General features: G+C 43.8%; 1 protein-coding gene across 2 annotated transcripts in view; it reads left to right on the top strand.

Moving 5' to 3' along the window:
* Positions 1–2,439: 2,439 nt before the first annotated feature.
* ncanb (neurocan b) overlaps positions 2,440–16,256 on the top strand; it is a 213,021-nt gene continuing 199,204 nt past the window's right edge. For both annotated transcript variants that reach the window (XM_033621852.2, XM_033621853.2), the window contains exon 1: positions 2,440–2,576. The gene's annotated coding sequence lies outside the window, so the exon portion shown is untranslated. The remainder of the gene's footprint in view (positions 2,577–16,256) is intronic.

Genomic DNA, 16,256 nt, shown 5'->3' with positions numbered 1-16,256 from the left:
ATGTTCAAGAAACCAGTTTGAGATGATTTGAGCTTTGTGACATGGTGCGTTATACTGCTGGAGGTAGCCATCAGAAGATGGGTACACTATGGTCATAAAGGGATGGACACGGTCAGCAACAATACTCAGGTAGGCTGTGGTGTTTAAACCATGCTCAGTTGGTACTAAGGGGCCCAAAGTGTACCAAGAAAATATCCCCCACACCATTACACCACCAGCACCACCAGCAGCCTGAACCGTTGATACAAGGCAGGATGGATCCATGCTTTCATGTTGTTTACACCAAATTCTGACCCTACCATCTGAATGTGGCAGCAGAAATCCAGACTCATCAGACCAGGCAACGTTTCTCCAATCTTCTATTGTCCAGTTTTGATGAGCCTGTGTGAACTGTAGCCTCAGTTTCCTGTTGTTAGCTGACAGGAGTGGCACCTGGTGTGGTCTTCTGCTGCTGTAGCCCATCTGCTTCAAGGTTGGACGTGTTGTTGGTTCAGAGATGGTCTTCTGCACACCTTGGTTGTAACCAGTGGTTATTTGAGTTACTGTTGCCTTTCTATCATCTTGAACCAATCTGGCCAATCTCCTCTGACCTCGGACCATCCTCTGTAAACCCTAGAGATGGTTGTGTGTGAAAATCCCAGTAGATCAGCAGTTTCTGAAATACTCAGACCAGCCCATGCCACATTCAAAGTCACTTAAATCACCTTTCTTTCCCATTCTGATGCTCAGTTTGAGCTTCAGCAGGTCGTCTTCACCATGTCTACATGCCTAAATGCAATGAGTTGCTGCCATGTGATTGGCTGATTAGCTATTTGCATTAACGAGCAGTTGAACAGATGTGCATAATAAAGTGGCTGCTAAGTGTATGTGTATGAAATTAATACCAATAATGGTACATTCTGTGCAACATGGACGATGTTTGTTTCATGTTTGATTTTTAAATGAGAAATGACATTATTTGGAATGGGTTGCCCTGATCTCGTCACATTTTACAGTCAAAAACACCCTCTGAAGATGATGAATGGATTTCACCATGCAACTTTCATGAGTGACGTGGCCCTGGTTTATTCGAGGTAACCCTCACCCTGTTTTCCACATTCATGTGAAGACATATTTGTGTTGCAGACTGTTCAGCACCATGGACAGCTCCTTGAGTCTTGAGAGGCTGCACTGACGCACTACATCTTCCCCATGCACTGACCTACCTTTATTCCAACATCCCCTCTCATGACATGAAAAGCATGCTCTCTGCCTTATGGTGAATACACACTCTGCATATAGAAAACATAAGCCTCCTTTTTTGTTTAACCAACAAAAAAAAATAATGCAAGCAGCCCGAGCTCTGCTTAAATTATACAACTCTGCTGAACAAAGCGTTAATCTCACTGCACGCTGCTCGGCGTCTCGTGGGGGATCATTATTCTTTATATGCAACAAAGCGGTGGGTCGCTCACACTGCCTATGAATGTATACCAACATCACTTTTGCACGCTCTTGTAAATGACTGTAGGCATCACTCTGCCACTGTGCTTTTTACAAGGGCCATAATAGTCTTTATGTTAACTGTCATGCAAGGCACAATACCTACAAGGCAAGCTGGCCTCTCTGTTTTAAGTCAAATTCTCATTTAGGGGAAATATGTTGATTCAGTGTTTGCTGCCCAGGCCTGCCAACTAAATCCTTGGCAATTTGAGCATTAGGCTAATCTAATTTGATAGTCTAAGCTAGCCCATTGCAAGTAAATCTCAGGTCATTGCTACACTGCCAAACAAGGTAATTCTATCCCCGAGGTTGTTAATTACAGCGCTCAGACAAAGGCAAAACGGGATTATGGGCCCTACAGTTGGGCTGAGATGCCAAATCACGTCTGTCTAAACAAACCCTCACTCCCTCCCTGCCTGTCTCATAAATTACAGCAGGGGATCTGGACTAATAGCTGTGTGGGTGTTGTGTCCCACATCAGATCATTTATCAACCAGGAAAAAACACAATGACACACCAGCGGGTCATCATCAGTCAGATAGAGCCGTAAATGTGGTTAGATGAGGCGCTTTTGAATTTAAGTTTTGGCGTTTGATGCAGAAACTTAGGGTCTTTACGTCAGCCTCAGGACCTAAAAGCCAAAAAAAAAAAAAAATCCTCCTCCTCCTCCCCCTTCTCATCCCCCCTCCATCCCTCTCCTGCTATTTGAATAGAGAGCCAGCGGAGCACTCTTTTGTTCAGTAGCGCTCAGCTGCTGGAGAGGTGAGCACCACTCTGGCGCTCATCCACTCATCGCGGCTGCCGCCTCGGCTCGTCTCCGAAAGAAGCGCGGACACTGCTTGAGACAGTCACCCATTGCATGCAAAATAATTTATATATACCGGTGCCTCCTGGGTCTGTGCCTCCCCTACCCGACACCTACAGCTGCTTCGTTTTCACCCGCTCTTGCAGGGGCTTTTTACGCGCCGTTGGATGGTTCGGCTCCCCTCGTCTGTGGCGCTGTACCACCTGCACCGTGTCAGACCGGCGCTCCTGCTTTAAGGCTACTGCATCGCTCTACATTCCTGAGGACTGGACCCCACTTCATCCGAAAGGTGAAGGCGAGTTGTTTAAGCTGCTTTTTTGGGCATTTTGACCACAGTGTTAGCAGGCAAAGTGCATGTAACGGTGTTGTACAGCCACATGCACAAGACAAACAGGGTGTTTCACAGCTTGTGTTCACTACAGTCGGTGTTGAATTGGAGATGAGCTTGTCAATACTGTTCAAAGATAATGATGATAATTACAGGTGCACTACAAAGACAGGAGTGTGCAGCTATTGTACGAGTAAAGCTCATTCCTAAAATGTGTGTATTGCTCTTCATGCTTTCATGAGGCTGATTTTTAGAGAGATAAACTGATGTTGGAAATTTATTTTGATTTGTTTGATTTACCTTTGTTTTCACTTGCTATCTTTATTTTAAATTAATGCTTTTCTTGTAACTAATTTCATCCTCCCACCTGACATAGGGGGCTTCTATTAGAAACATATTGTCTTGACACAGTGTACCCATTTTGTCATTTTCCTCCTGGTTTGCATGATGTCATGACTGTCCAATTATGCTGCATCCCTTAACAAGTAATACATGTAGCAGGCTGAAGTATCATCCCCTCTGTTTCCCCTCTGGCAGCTGCTCACGTTGAGCAACTTAAAAAGACATCCAGCCTAACAAGGTCACTGTAGGATTCAGATCTGTGTGACCATCAGTCCACCTCTTGTAGTAAAACCCCCCCTTCGTCTTCCTGCTGTAAGCCTCCAGGTGAGGCAGATAGGGACAGAGAGGGAGCTGTTGGCCAGGGTGAAAGTCGATAGGCAGCGCAGCCAGGGCTGTCAGTGCTGTCAGCGAACCAGAGAGGGAAACCCGAGACATTATCTCGGATGGCACTTACACTCAAACGGGTCTCTCAATTATTCCTGTTGGAGGAAAAGTTTGCCACCGCACGGCAGCACCTGAAGGCTACACGCTGATCAAAGTGGAGGAGGGTCCGAGCACGGCTGCCTTTCAGTGGGCTAGCTCGCAGTGCGGGGGGATGTTGGCGAGAAAAGAGAAAAGAAAACAACTTTGCTTTTTGTCTGCTTGTCTTCATTTTCCGAGCGTATGGCAGGGTGTCAGATAGAGGATGGCGGCGAGGGTTGCTCATGACCCCTTGGGAAATTAAGCAGAGATTCAACCAAGCAGTTTGTGAAATAGTTACTAGTCTGTCTCACTCCTTCTCTTGCTCTCTGCTAGCCTCTTAGTCTGTGTCTGTCTCCATGTATGTGTGTGGTACAGTATGTGCACACACATGGCTGCAACACTACAGTATGTACCAGCTGTCTTTTGTACAATTGATCTCACACTCCTTTGCTCTGATATTTCATCCCTCCCAACCTCCCACACATGTGCAATCCTGTGTTGGCCTTAGCGTCGGCAGAGTGATCATTAATGTGCAAGGCCTCGGACCAGAACCTGCAGACAGCCTGGCTGCTGGATCAGGAGCTCCTGTGTCCCAGCTGATGCAGAGCAACACCACAGAGATCAGAAGCTTCATTTTCATTCAGTGTCTGACTGTCGAGAAAATGTTCCGTTCTCACTGGTTGAGCAGCCATGTGTATGCCTTTATATATGCGTGTGCGTGTGTGTGTGTGCGAGCTGTTGGTCACCCCACTTCCTGAATTGTGTCAGTGAACTATATCAGCTCCTGTTGCACTAATAGGATGTGGCTCCAGATTTAACTCCTCTTTTTAAGCCATTCTGTCGGATTTTTTCGCTCCTCTCTGCCTCTTGCACTCTCATGCATATTGTAGAAGGTCTCTGTGTTTGTCTTTCTGTCTCTCTCCCCTCTCATCCGTCCGTTTCTTCCTTTCGTCTTGCTCTGTTTGGACTCTATCACTCTCGCACTGGATCGCGGGCTCTGCTGTTAACGCCATTGTTCTCAGAAGAGGTGTTCCTTTCTGTGGTATTGCCAGTTCACTGCCCCCATTTTCACATCTTCTGTGTGATGAGGCATTACAATGGATGAACAATATTCCTTTAGAGAGAGGTTCAGTGCTTCTCAGTGGCTCCACTCCAACCGTGGTCAAGGCCAAAAGCAGCTCAGGAATGTTGTCATCACACCACAGGAGGACGGAAGAAAGAAAGAGAAAGAAAGAAATAAAAGGGAGAGAGAGAGGGAGGTAACAGACTGGCAGAATTTTACAGAATTATCTGCTCTTAGCACAAGGTTGTGTTGTCACATATTTCAATAATGTGCCTTTTCTGCCTGGCTGCGCTCCGCTTAGTGCACACACTTGTAGCGGAAGACGTGAATGGGCAAAAATTCAATTTTGCACTTGAGTAGTGTCCAAGCAAGTGAATGGGAAACTGTGAATTTTGACAGGGATTTTTGCAAATGTAAGCCATTAATATTCCCACAATGAACCTTCTGCTATGCTTAAAACAAACAAAGCCACCCTGGCTCGAGATGAAACAAGGGAGAGCAGCCAAGCAACTGCACAGTATCAGCACGGAGGATCTCTGGGCTCGAGTTAGGCTGTTTGACTGCTGAGGGCCTCCAGCTACAAATCCTATAGTTGGAAGCGTGTGGTGCTGTGAGTCAGTTGTGCTGCTTTGGCTAATGGCTTTAATCCTCGTAATTCTACAGTGGAAAAGGAGATATTTAGTATTGAGTGGGACTTTTTTTTTTTGTGTGTCTCTGCTGAAAGTTCAGTGCCGCCGTCTCACTGTATATGTTACAAATGGATGTGGCTTTTTTGGCGATAGTGGTGGAAGGAGTGGGAGGGATGCTGGAAGATTCCTGCAGAGAGAGACTAATTTACAGACCTAGATAACCCTGATCCAATTAGGCAGTGAAAACACTCACAGCAGCCTACGCACATATTCAATTCTGTTTGTTGAAATGATAGAGAGAGTGTGTGCTTTGTACTGTCTGTTGAAGTTCAAGTTTGTCTGCCCACATGCACGTGGCGCCGGTAAGGCTGGGCTCCACTTGGCACCTCCATTCCCCCAGGGTCATTTCATGGGCTTAATGAAGGCTGTACCTTTGCTCGCCGGAGGACGTCAATCTGCTTGATCGACAGCTCCGTGTCCTTCCACTCCTCCAACCTGACACCGCCGAGCAGATGGAGCGGCGCCTAAAGTGGGGCGCTGCTAGCTTTGCCTTGGCTAACGATATAATAGTCTGGCATTAGCCATATTGAACTAGCCGCCCCAGCTAGAGCCAAGCAAATGAGCAGCGCAGCTGGGGCCATCATGGCCAGTGTCAGTGCAGACAAAGCCCAGGAGGCACAGAGGCAGAAAAAAAAGGTAGTTTACCACAATCCCTCCAGACGCACACCTCGTGAATATTCATCAAACAACCCCCCCTCTCCTCCCTCCCTAAACCCAGCTCTGCACCCCACTCCCACCAAATGTATTATTCAAAGGAAGCATTTTCCCTATTAAATACTATAAATAAATAACGACATCTGGTAACAGTTTTTGTCTGCTGAATTAATGACAGGGGCACAGTGGAGTATCTTCCACTGATTGGAGGAGGGTGGGTTTCCTCTCAGCTACCTTCCCTCTCCTGGCCTTTCCTTTGTCTCACCAGTTGGGTGCGATGCATCCTTTGTTAAAGTCAGGTGGCGTGTCAGTAGATGTGAATTAGATGGCGTCTTTATCAGTCACCTCTTAAAGCACCCCGAAGGAGAGGCAAACACTCCACAGCTGTTTGTTTTAACATTATGCTCGTGTTTTCCTGTCTGAGTTAATCCTCAGAAAAAGAAAAGCTCCCCGCGGGCTCTTTATGTGGTTTCAGCACCGGACAGCTCCTGAAGCATTGCCCGTTCTGTCTACCTCATAGCTTCTCTCTCCTGGTTAACAAAAACTCAACAGGGCACGTCTTCACACGCAGCGCAGAACTAAAAGATGCATCACTCACGGATATCAAGTATCTAATGTTGGCATCATTGTTGTACAGGCTCTATCTGTCAGAGTCTGATGAGCTGGTAAACAGGGAGTGCTTGAGAGGCCTACAGATGGCCAATGTTTTCCGCTCTCGTGTGCCGAGGTTCCCAGAGGAGGAGCGCATTTTGTTGTGTATGCGCAAGTGTTCAGTTTTAATTTGTAGAGGTATAAAGGAATCCCCCGGATCTGAGGAAAATGGGAAGTAAAGTGAAAGGAAAGCACAACATAAGTAAGTAGAAGAGGAGAAGCCATTGTTACTGAGGAGTGATTTCTGTCTGTCTTCCTCTACCTCACCCCGCCTAACTGGATCCAACACAGCAGGGCTATTTATGAAGCCGAGGCACCAGTGTGATACTTATAAAGCTCTCCTCGCTAATCAGAGATCTAGCTCAGGGGTTGCTGAAACCAATCACATGGATTTATGGGAGAGAATATCAAAGTTGTATAATTAATTTCATTCATCCCTTGCACCCAGGTCGGCCTGATCCATGCACGTCGGCTTCCTATTCTATGTGACGGCTTTGTTTGTGTGTGCTTTGCATGTGTGTGAGTGCAGTGTTTGACTCTAGTTGTTACTGATATCGGTTAATAATTTTCAGTCACACAAACTAAGACACAATGTGACTCTTCCTCTTTTGTGTTATTCAGACAAATAGTGAATGGCGAATGCCGAAAGAGCTTTCTGCGCAGAATGCCTGGGTGCATAATTTCTGTAAAATATTGTGGCTTCAAAAGGTTTGTTGTTGGTGTATTTTGTTGTTGGGGGAGAAAAAAAAATCAGTGCTGCTTTTTATTCCATATACCAGCCAGAAAAAACAGGTTCCTCTAATCCTCCCGTCTGTCTCGCTGTAGGCGCAGAGCTGTGAATCATATTTTTCTTAAAGGTTTTTCATTGTTGTTGTAATACTGCCTTTAAATGTTTTCATATCACTCACATTTATTTTTTTTGATCATGCTGCTTCATAGAGTCTAATAGAAGCAAGCGCAGACAGACACATCCAATAAATGACAACCTTTCAGTGGCGCTGGAGGTAAAACCGGGATCACCAAAGTCATTAGGCCGCAACCTCTGGGAGCCATGAGTGTGTGGGTAAACTTAAAGGAGCAGTGTGTAGGATTTAGTTGCAGATTGCAGCCAGCTGGAACGTCTCTGTGTGCCAAGTGTGAGCTCCTTGTTAGGATTCCTGCAGTGTTCATTGTTCAGGAGGTCTCTTCCTCTCCAAAACAAACAGACCAGGTGGTTTAAACCGGTAAAAACACTGAATGAAGCAGTTTCAAGTTACAAATCAGTGTCTCTCCTACGCTGTTTGGCACCTCGCAGATGGGCTGCTAACACAGCGCCAGCTAAATGCTCACCTTTTTCTGTGATAACTTAAGATCCAGACGTTGAGGAGGTTTTTACAGGGAGCCAAATGATCCACACACATCTCTTCCTCTCCAAAACAAATGGGCCTGGTGATTTAAAATGGAGGGGCTGCTAATTACGATGGCTAACACAAAAACGCAAAAACTCAAAAAGCCCTATCTGGAGCCAGTGTTAGGTTTGTCCGTTCTGGGCTTCTGTAGAAACATGGCAGTGCAACATGGTGGACATGGATGAGGATCCGCTTCCTGTAGATATAACTGGCTTATTCTAAGGTAACGAAAACACATTTCTGATCTTCAGGTGGTTATACTCTGAAGAAAACAAATGTATTATATTTAATTTCTACCAATACATTGCCTTAATCCAGTGGTTCCCAACTGGTGGGTCGCGGTCTAAAAGTGGGTCATGGGCCTAATTTGAAAGGACCACAAGTGACTCACGAAAGTGTCAAGTTTGTAAAAAACACGCTGTGAATTTCTGGCACAGAGCTTTTACACACAGCTACTTGACAGAGACAGCAAACCACCTCAACGACATGGCTAAATGCTGAAGATATTAAACTGTGTGGACCTTGAACTACTGACTAAGGAAGAATCTGGACCCCGTGGCTGGACCAGTTGGGAACCACTGCCCTAAACATTACATACAGAACCATTAAATGGCAATCTGTCTGATAGCTGGTGAGGTATTTCAGTCTGGACCAAAGCGGTGGACTGACCCACAGATTGACATTGCCATCCCTAGAGCCATGCAGCTAGCCAGGCAAGAGTGAAGCATTTTGATGCAAAACCATCAGTGGAGATTCAGACAGACAGACAGACAGACAGACAGAGAAAGAGGTAGCAGATGGCTGACCTGCGACCCTCACCAGGTGGATTTTGTCAATTGTGTCCAAACTCAGCCTTTGTGTGACACTCAGATTTGCAGTCCATGTCGGTTTAGCCACCTGACAGATATCAGCAAATATTCTCCTTACGAGGTTTGGCCCTGTGTGTATTACTGTGCAGGTGTGTGTGTGAGCTCCTCTGTGAGTGTGTGAGAGGACGGGTCAGTGGCATCTAGAGATGTGCTGAGCTGAAGAGAATGAGCCAGGAAGCTTAGAGAGAGGGTGGAAAAAGCCAACGTGAGGGCAAGCTATCTATCTATCTATCTATCTGAGGTCGTTTTGTGTCTTATGGAGGACATTTTGTGTCTCCCTCAGGTAATTTTGTGGTTGTTTTGTGTTTCTCTGAGGTCTTTTTTGGTCTAATAGAGGTAATGTTTGTCTTATAGACGTCATTTTTTGTCTCTATGAGGTCATTTTTTTTGTCTTACAGAGAAAATTTTGTGTCTCTCAGGTAATTTAGTGTCTTGGTCACTGTGTTGTGTTTCTTTGAGGTAATTGCTCTTTTTCTAGAGGTAATTCTTTTTAACTCTCTAAAGTATTTTAGTGTTTTTCTGTGGTTGGTTTGTTTCTTTTAGGTATTTTTTGTCTTATAAGAGTATATTTTTGTCTCTTTGAGGTGCTTTTGTGTTTCTCTCAGGTAAATGAGTGTCTTTTTTGTGGTAGTCTTTTGTGGTTTCTGTGACTTCATTTTTTGTCTTATTGAGGTCATTTTGTATCTTATGGAGGAATTTTTTGTCTCTCAAGTAATTTAGTGTTTTTTTGGATGTTATTTTGTGTTTCTTTGAGGTCATTTTTTGTCTTACGAAAAGAATTTGATGTCTCTCAGGTAATTTAGTGTCTTCTTGTGGTTTTTGTGTTTCTTTGGGGTCATTTTTTGTGTTATTGAGGTCATTTTTTGTTTCTTTTTAGGTCGTTTTGTATCTTATGAAGGAAATTTTTTGTCTCTCTCAGGTAATCTAGTGTCTTTTTGTGATTGTCCTTTGTTTCTGTGACATCATTTTTTGTCTTATTTAGGTCATTTTGTATGTTATGGAGGATTTTTTTTGTGTCTCTCAAGTGATTTAGTGTCTTTTTTATGTTGTTTTTTGCTTTGTTGAGGTCATTTTGTGTCTTATGGAGAGAATTTGATGTATCCTGGGTAATTTTGTGTCTTTTTCTGGTTGTTTTGTGTTTCTTTTACATCATTTTTTTGTCTTATAGATGTCATTTTTTGTCTCTTTGATATCATTTTATAATGATTTAGTGTCTTCCTGTGGTTTTTGTGTTTCTTTGGGGTCATTTTTTGCCCTATTGAGGTCATTTTTTTTCTTTTTATGTTGTTTTGTATCTTATGAAGGACATTTTGTGTCTCTCGGGTAATCTAGTGTCTTTTTGTGGTTGTCCTTTGTTTCTGTGACATCATTTTTTGTCTTATTTAGGTCGTTTTGTATCTTATGGAGGAATTTTTTTGTGTCTCTCAAGTGATTTAGTGTCTTTTTGATGTTTTTTGTGTCTCTTTGAGGTCATTTTTTTGTCTTATTGAGGGATTATTTTTTGCTTTGTTGAGGTCATTTCGTGTCTTATGGAGAGAATTTGATGTATCCTGGGTAATTTCGTATCTTTTTCTGGTTGTTTTGTGTTTCTTTTACATCATTTTTTTGTCTTATAGATGTCATTTTTTGTCTCTTTGATATCATTTTATAATGATTTAGTGTCTTCCTGTGGTTTTGTGTTTCTTTGGGGTCATTTTTTGCCCTATTGAGGTCATTTTTTTTTCTTTTTATGTTGTTTTGTATCTTATGAAGGACATTTTGTGCCTCTCGGGTAATCTAGTGTCTTTTTGTTGTTGTTTTGTGTTGCTTGTAGTCATTTTGTGTCTACTTTTGATTGTTTTGGCCATTTTTGTAACTGTTCTGTGTCACTTTGAGTTTCCTCCTGGTCATTACATGTGCATTTACATGACATCTATCTATCTATCTATCTATCTATCTACAGTAAATGGCAGTACAATTATTATGTCTTAGTCAGTCCTGACCACACTTTGATTCCTCACCAAAATTTCATCTCCTCCACACAGCCTTTGTTTGCTGAATGAAAAACTGGAGACACCATCAAATTGATTATAATATGGAATTTGTGAGGCTCATAGCAGGTCAGATGTCCTGCCAGTAGACTCGCTGGTCATTTTGCAGGCGGTAATAAGATTGCCAATGCTCCACCAAAGTGCTTTCTACATGGTGCTATGAAGCGTGCTGCCTTCAAAGCTCTGAGGCATTAGAGTCGATGGTAGAAGTGGGGAGGGGGCAGCTGTGCAGGTGTGTGTGTATGTATGTGTGTGTGTGGGCAAGTAAGGGCTTGAAACTTTTGCTCAAGGACTGTGCCTAACATGGGACTCTTACACAGTTTGTAAATGGACCAATAATTTTTGAGGAAGGCCGTTTATTTTGCCAGAGTTTCTCGCATTGTTCAGAAGAAAATAGCATTTCTTAAAGTGTAATTTCCATTCAAATTGCTTTTACTGCGTTTTGTCAACACAGAGGAAGCAAAGAAAAAAAAAAAAACACGATTGTTTGCTTTCCAAATCAGGAGAAAACGAAGTCAGTCACACGGTCAGCCAATAATCTGGCTGAATACAGAGGTCACTTTTTGTGGTTGCACATTTTAATGTACCACGCTGTTAAACAATTACCATTTTGTGGCTTTGTGCAGAAGCTCTGCAGACGAATTCCCCTCGGTGGTTAGAGCAGCTACTCTGCTCTGCTCTGGCAAATTCCAAATGAACTGTCGGGGCGGTTACCAGTTCAGTTTTGTAATTAAGTGTCACGCTGCAAAATTAATAGAGAAGAAAATATGTTGTGGAAAATGCTGAAAATGAAGAGACGTCGCTGCAGTCGCTCAATCACCAGTCAGCCAAGAATGATATTAATCAGCTGTCTGTGTGGTGTGTTTACGCCTGTCATTGTTTCTGCGTGTGAATTTGCAGCACACACATCTGCTTTCATCCTCACAGGGGCTTCCTGCATCCCTGTCTCACCTCCCTGGACTCTTCATAACGTTAAACCAGGACGAACTGTGTCCCCTTGTGTCCTTTCCCTGCCCACTTTCTCTGGGCTTCTCCCCTCAGCTGCAATTAATGAGGCTGTCTGTCCATCCTGATAATTACCCTTGGTGAGTAGTGCCGGAGCCCTCTGGTTTGCTCCCGGACCTCTTTGATAAATTTGGCAACTGCTCTCAGAACTGTTGCTGGGGCACCTCTAGTGACTGTGGATGCCGGAGACTTGGCGTATGTGTGTGTGTGTGTGTGTGTGATAGAGAGGTTCATCCGAGAGCATTGCTACCCCCGAGTGTCCGACTCTGTGCTCAGATTGATTGGGGACCGCTGTCTGTGATGGATCATTCTCTGCACTGGACTATTGGCTTAGCTGTTGATCACTGACCACTGTCTGTCACCATGTAGGGGGTTACTGTAGCTGCACCGTATGAGTGTGTTCATTAATAGATAATCATTGTTTTACTCTGACTCTTCTTATCTGTGTTAACTTGCTCAGTCCAGACGTTACATTAGCGTCCCATCAGCTTAGTGGAGAGCAGCAGCAGCAGAGGAAAAAAAAGCGGCTTGTTTTTTTGAAGGCGTAATTGTAGTAAAATGCCTCTCTCTGCTGATGCTCCTTTCTTTGCTTTAATGTAAGCGCGCTCTCATAATGCTCCACTGCCCACATGTTGCTGTTTTTGCCATGCACACATGCTCCATGAAAACAGAAAAACACAAGGCTTCTCTAAGCTCGCAGGGCTGCAGACACCTCAGGCGTCTGAGGCCAAGCCCTAATTGGGCCTCGTCTTAGCGTGACCTTCATTGTTTTGACAGAGTGGGGATCAGAGGGAGACACTCAAAAGCTGAGGTTATCTCCTCTCCTCTCCCCTCCTCTCCATGTCAAACCACCAGGCTCAGCAGTGGAGGAGGCATGTGCGAGCATCCATTAGCTGCCTCCCAATGCTTTTCCAAAAGGGTCAAAGCTGTGGAGTGGATGTTTTAGCACTCACCTCAGTGGGTAGTCTGTGGGCTTGTGTGTGTGTGTATGTGTATGCTGAACTATATGTGTGTTCTGCTTTTGTGTTGGATGTGGTAGTGCAAGACCGGCGCCCGAGAGCAGCGAGATGCTCCAAATACGGTTGGATACACGGCGCGTGATGTGATTTACCACTTAGCCATTAGCAGTCCAGCTGTGTGTGCTTCAGGTGTTCTCAGAGGGAAGGGAGAAAGAAATACTCCCCACTGCACCGAACACTGTTTTTAAAAGCTCCCTTGTGATTTATTAGGAAAACATTTCTTTAGACCGCCCACCTTCACTTTGCTGCCTTAGAAGTTATAGATACAGAGTTTGCACACACTCATGCACTCAATGCTGAGGTGGCAGGCGAGCAATTTGGAGTGGATCTGAAGTGGCCGGTGGAGATTCACAGCAGATCATTGTTTAAGATTCTCTTCATGAATTGTGTGTACAAGAATATGTATTTGTGTGCATTCATGGTGCTACAAACATCTCCAGATGAGGAAATCACCCCTTATTGCTTCCCTCTTCCTCCACCTCCTCTTGCATCGCTCTGAATGCAACGCATCAGGGTCACAATTGAAGTTTCAAGAGGCCAATCCCACAATCACGCTCCTTGATTGCGCTGTTTATTTTTAATCAGGATCTCAGACAGGACAGCGTCTTCAACAGCCCATCACCTCACACTGCATGCAATCACAGCGTTTGTCTCTTTGTTTCTTATGTATTACTACAAACAGCCTTAATTGGCTTGACCAAAAAATGCAGATTGAAATTAGTGTCGTAAATGAATTCTCAAGATTGCGATTTGACTCTTAAGTGTCATTTATAGATGGTGGTTTATAAATGGAGGTGCTCTAGTTCACACAGCGTTGTGTGTTACCTGACCCGACTGGTTTTATGTCTGGGCTGAGCTTTGTTTAAACTGCCCACCTGTGTGCCATCCAGCAGAGGTGTATGTCCAAGCAGCTATCGCCTTTTTCTTAAAGCCAGGAGCTCAGGCTGCTCATCTTGTCACAGCCTCGCATCCAACTGCCAGCTCCCCAGGCCTCCTGTGGCATCTGCTCTTTGCATTCGCCGGCAGATAAATGAGGTGTTTGCTTTTCTTTGGCAGAGCGGAACCATTCAGAAGGTCAGCGAGGGTGGCTTCGCTGGGGAGAGTGAGCCCTGTTGATGTGGCTCAAAACTCAGCTCTTTAAAGGAGCGGTAGTTCTGAATGTGTTAGCCCATTAACCACAAATCATGTATGCTTTACCTTACTGCCAACCATTTCCCAAAGCTGGTCATAAGTATGTACGCAGATGGATTTCTCAGCTTCCCCACAGCGACTGGTTTCACTGCTGTACAAGATGAAAGTCAATTTAGAGATCAGAAATCTTTTATAGTGAACATTTAGTCTAATTATACTCTTTTGTAAAATGGTGATGCAGTTTTGAAACCTTTGAGAATGTATGGGCCAACATTTAAGATTTCTGTCACCTGATGTAAAATCTCTCTCTTAAATTCACAACTACTAAAATTACATATTGGCCTTACAACCTCCATCTTTGCAGAGCTGGTCTTCCAGGCTAGATTTTCTGATAACACAGCTTCCTGATTTTAATTTTTTTAGCTGCCAGTTTTCAAACATTGGATTTGACAGCTTGCTTAGACAAATTGCTAAGCAGAGTCAAGAGTTCCTGAGACAGAATTTCAATCTGAGCTGTCATGAATAGAGAAATGGTTGGAAATTAGTCTAAAAGCATATGGTATGCTTTGGGAAACTGATTATTAGCGCCCTAAAGTATTCCAATAGATGCACCATGGCTCTGTGGATGGCCATGTCCGTCTGTTGGTTGATCAGCTGGCCCGCCACTTTGGTCCAGACTGAAATGTTTCAACAAGAATTGGATTAGTTGACATGAACTTTTGTACAGAGGAATGATTTTGGTGACCCCTTGACTTTCCTTTTGGCACCACCAGCACCTTGAAGTATTCAGTTATCCAATGAAATATTTGCACAGAATTTTGTGAATGCAGGGCTCCAAGACAATGACTTTGGTGACCCCATGACTTTCACACTAGCGCCACCATCAGTGGGACATTTTTGGTTTTGAGGGAAAAGTCTAAGCCACTGGTTCCCAACTGGTCCAGCCATGGGGTGCAGTTTTCTCCTTTGTCGTTAGTTCAAGGTCCACACAGTTTAATCTGTGCAGCGTCATACTTGCGTTTGGCCATGTCGTTGAGCTACTTTGCTGTCTCTGTCAAGTAGCTGTCTATTCGTCAGTCATTCTACAGTAAGAAATTGCACTTCAAAATAAAAGCTGTGTGCTGGAAATTCATTGTACTTCAGAATGGACCCATGACCCACTTTTGGTCTGTGACCCACCAGTTGGGATTCACTGGTCTAAGCAACTATTGGATGGACATAAGGAAATACAAGGTGGAACAGATCAGTCACCAGAAGAAAATGTTGGCATTGTGTGCTTCTTCAAACCATGACGTAGTATACGAGCTGACTTTGCCATCGGGAGCTGGAAGGGATGGTGGATGGCGTGACACATAGGCGAGATGCCTGCCAAGCTGCAGACTACTGGAAACCATTGTTTGAGACTGACAAACAAAAATAGTTTTTTAGTGAGTCATCGCTGTGTTTCCAGGGGCTTATTAGGTCCCAAACATTGGTGGTACAGAGACATTATTGCATTTCCTGTTGGTATAATGGTATGAAAACTGGTTGTTTTTCACCACTGCTTTTGGTATTGTGCCCTAAAACTGGATATTTTGAATCAAAACTTGGGGCCGATTGCACAAAACACGCTTAAGTCTTCTCCTTAAGGTGTCCTTAAAATGTTTACTTGCTTATGGTTTTCTCCTCGTCTTGGTCTTATACTTAAAGAATCCCTAGACATTTGCACAAAAGACCTTTGCAACCAAAGCAAGGTAAAAAGAAACTTAAGGGACCTCTTAGTCTATCTTAACTGCAGCATGTCTGAGTTTATGTTGATAAATGAAAAAAAAACTAATACACCCCAAGTGCGAGTGTTTTTACTATAGATTTGACTGAATTAATTTTTGTTCTGGTATTTGGGGTTCAGATTTACTTTCTAGCATTGTATTCCTTCAGAAGTAAAATCCTTTCCTCCTCAGACCGATATGGTTTTCTTGTCATCTTTTCTTCTGCCATTTTTTCACTATCTAACTAAAAGCCAACTTTGTGAGATGATAACAGGCATGACAAGCATGAGTATAAGCAAACAAACAAACTCCATGGAAACTTTTACAGCTGTAAAACTCTTAACGCATTAAGTGGGTTAACGTCAAGGGGGTTCTGTGCAACTGTGTAAGTCCCTCGGTTAAGGAGAAATGAAGCCTTATGCGTCATACTTAAGGTGTTTTGTGCAACCGGTCCCAAATACTTCCCTAACCATAACCAAGTTGTTTTTGTGCCTGTCATTTGCCACCAGTGACACCATTTTTCTGGTGATTGGGTTGAAAGCTATGTTGCACGGTATTAATGAGGTGGAATACAGTGTGTGTTCACTGTA

The sequence above is a fragment of the Epinephelus lanceolatus genome, chromosome 6 (genome assembly GCF_041903045.1).
Source record: "Epinephelus lanceolatus isolate andai-2023 chromosome 6, ASM4190304v1, whole genome shotgun sequence".
Taxonomy (NCBI): domain Eukaryota; kingdom Metazoa; phylum Chordata; class Actinopteri; order Perciformes; family Serranidae; genus Epinephelus; species Epinephelus lanceolatus.
The sequence above is the reverse complement of the archived record's forward strand: the minus strand, read 5'-3'. Positions and strand labels throughout refer to the sequence as shown.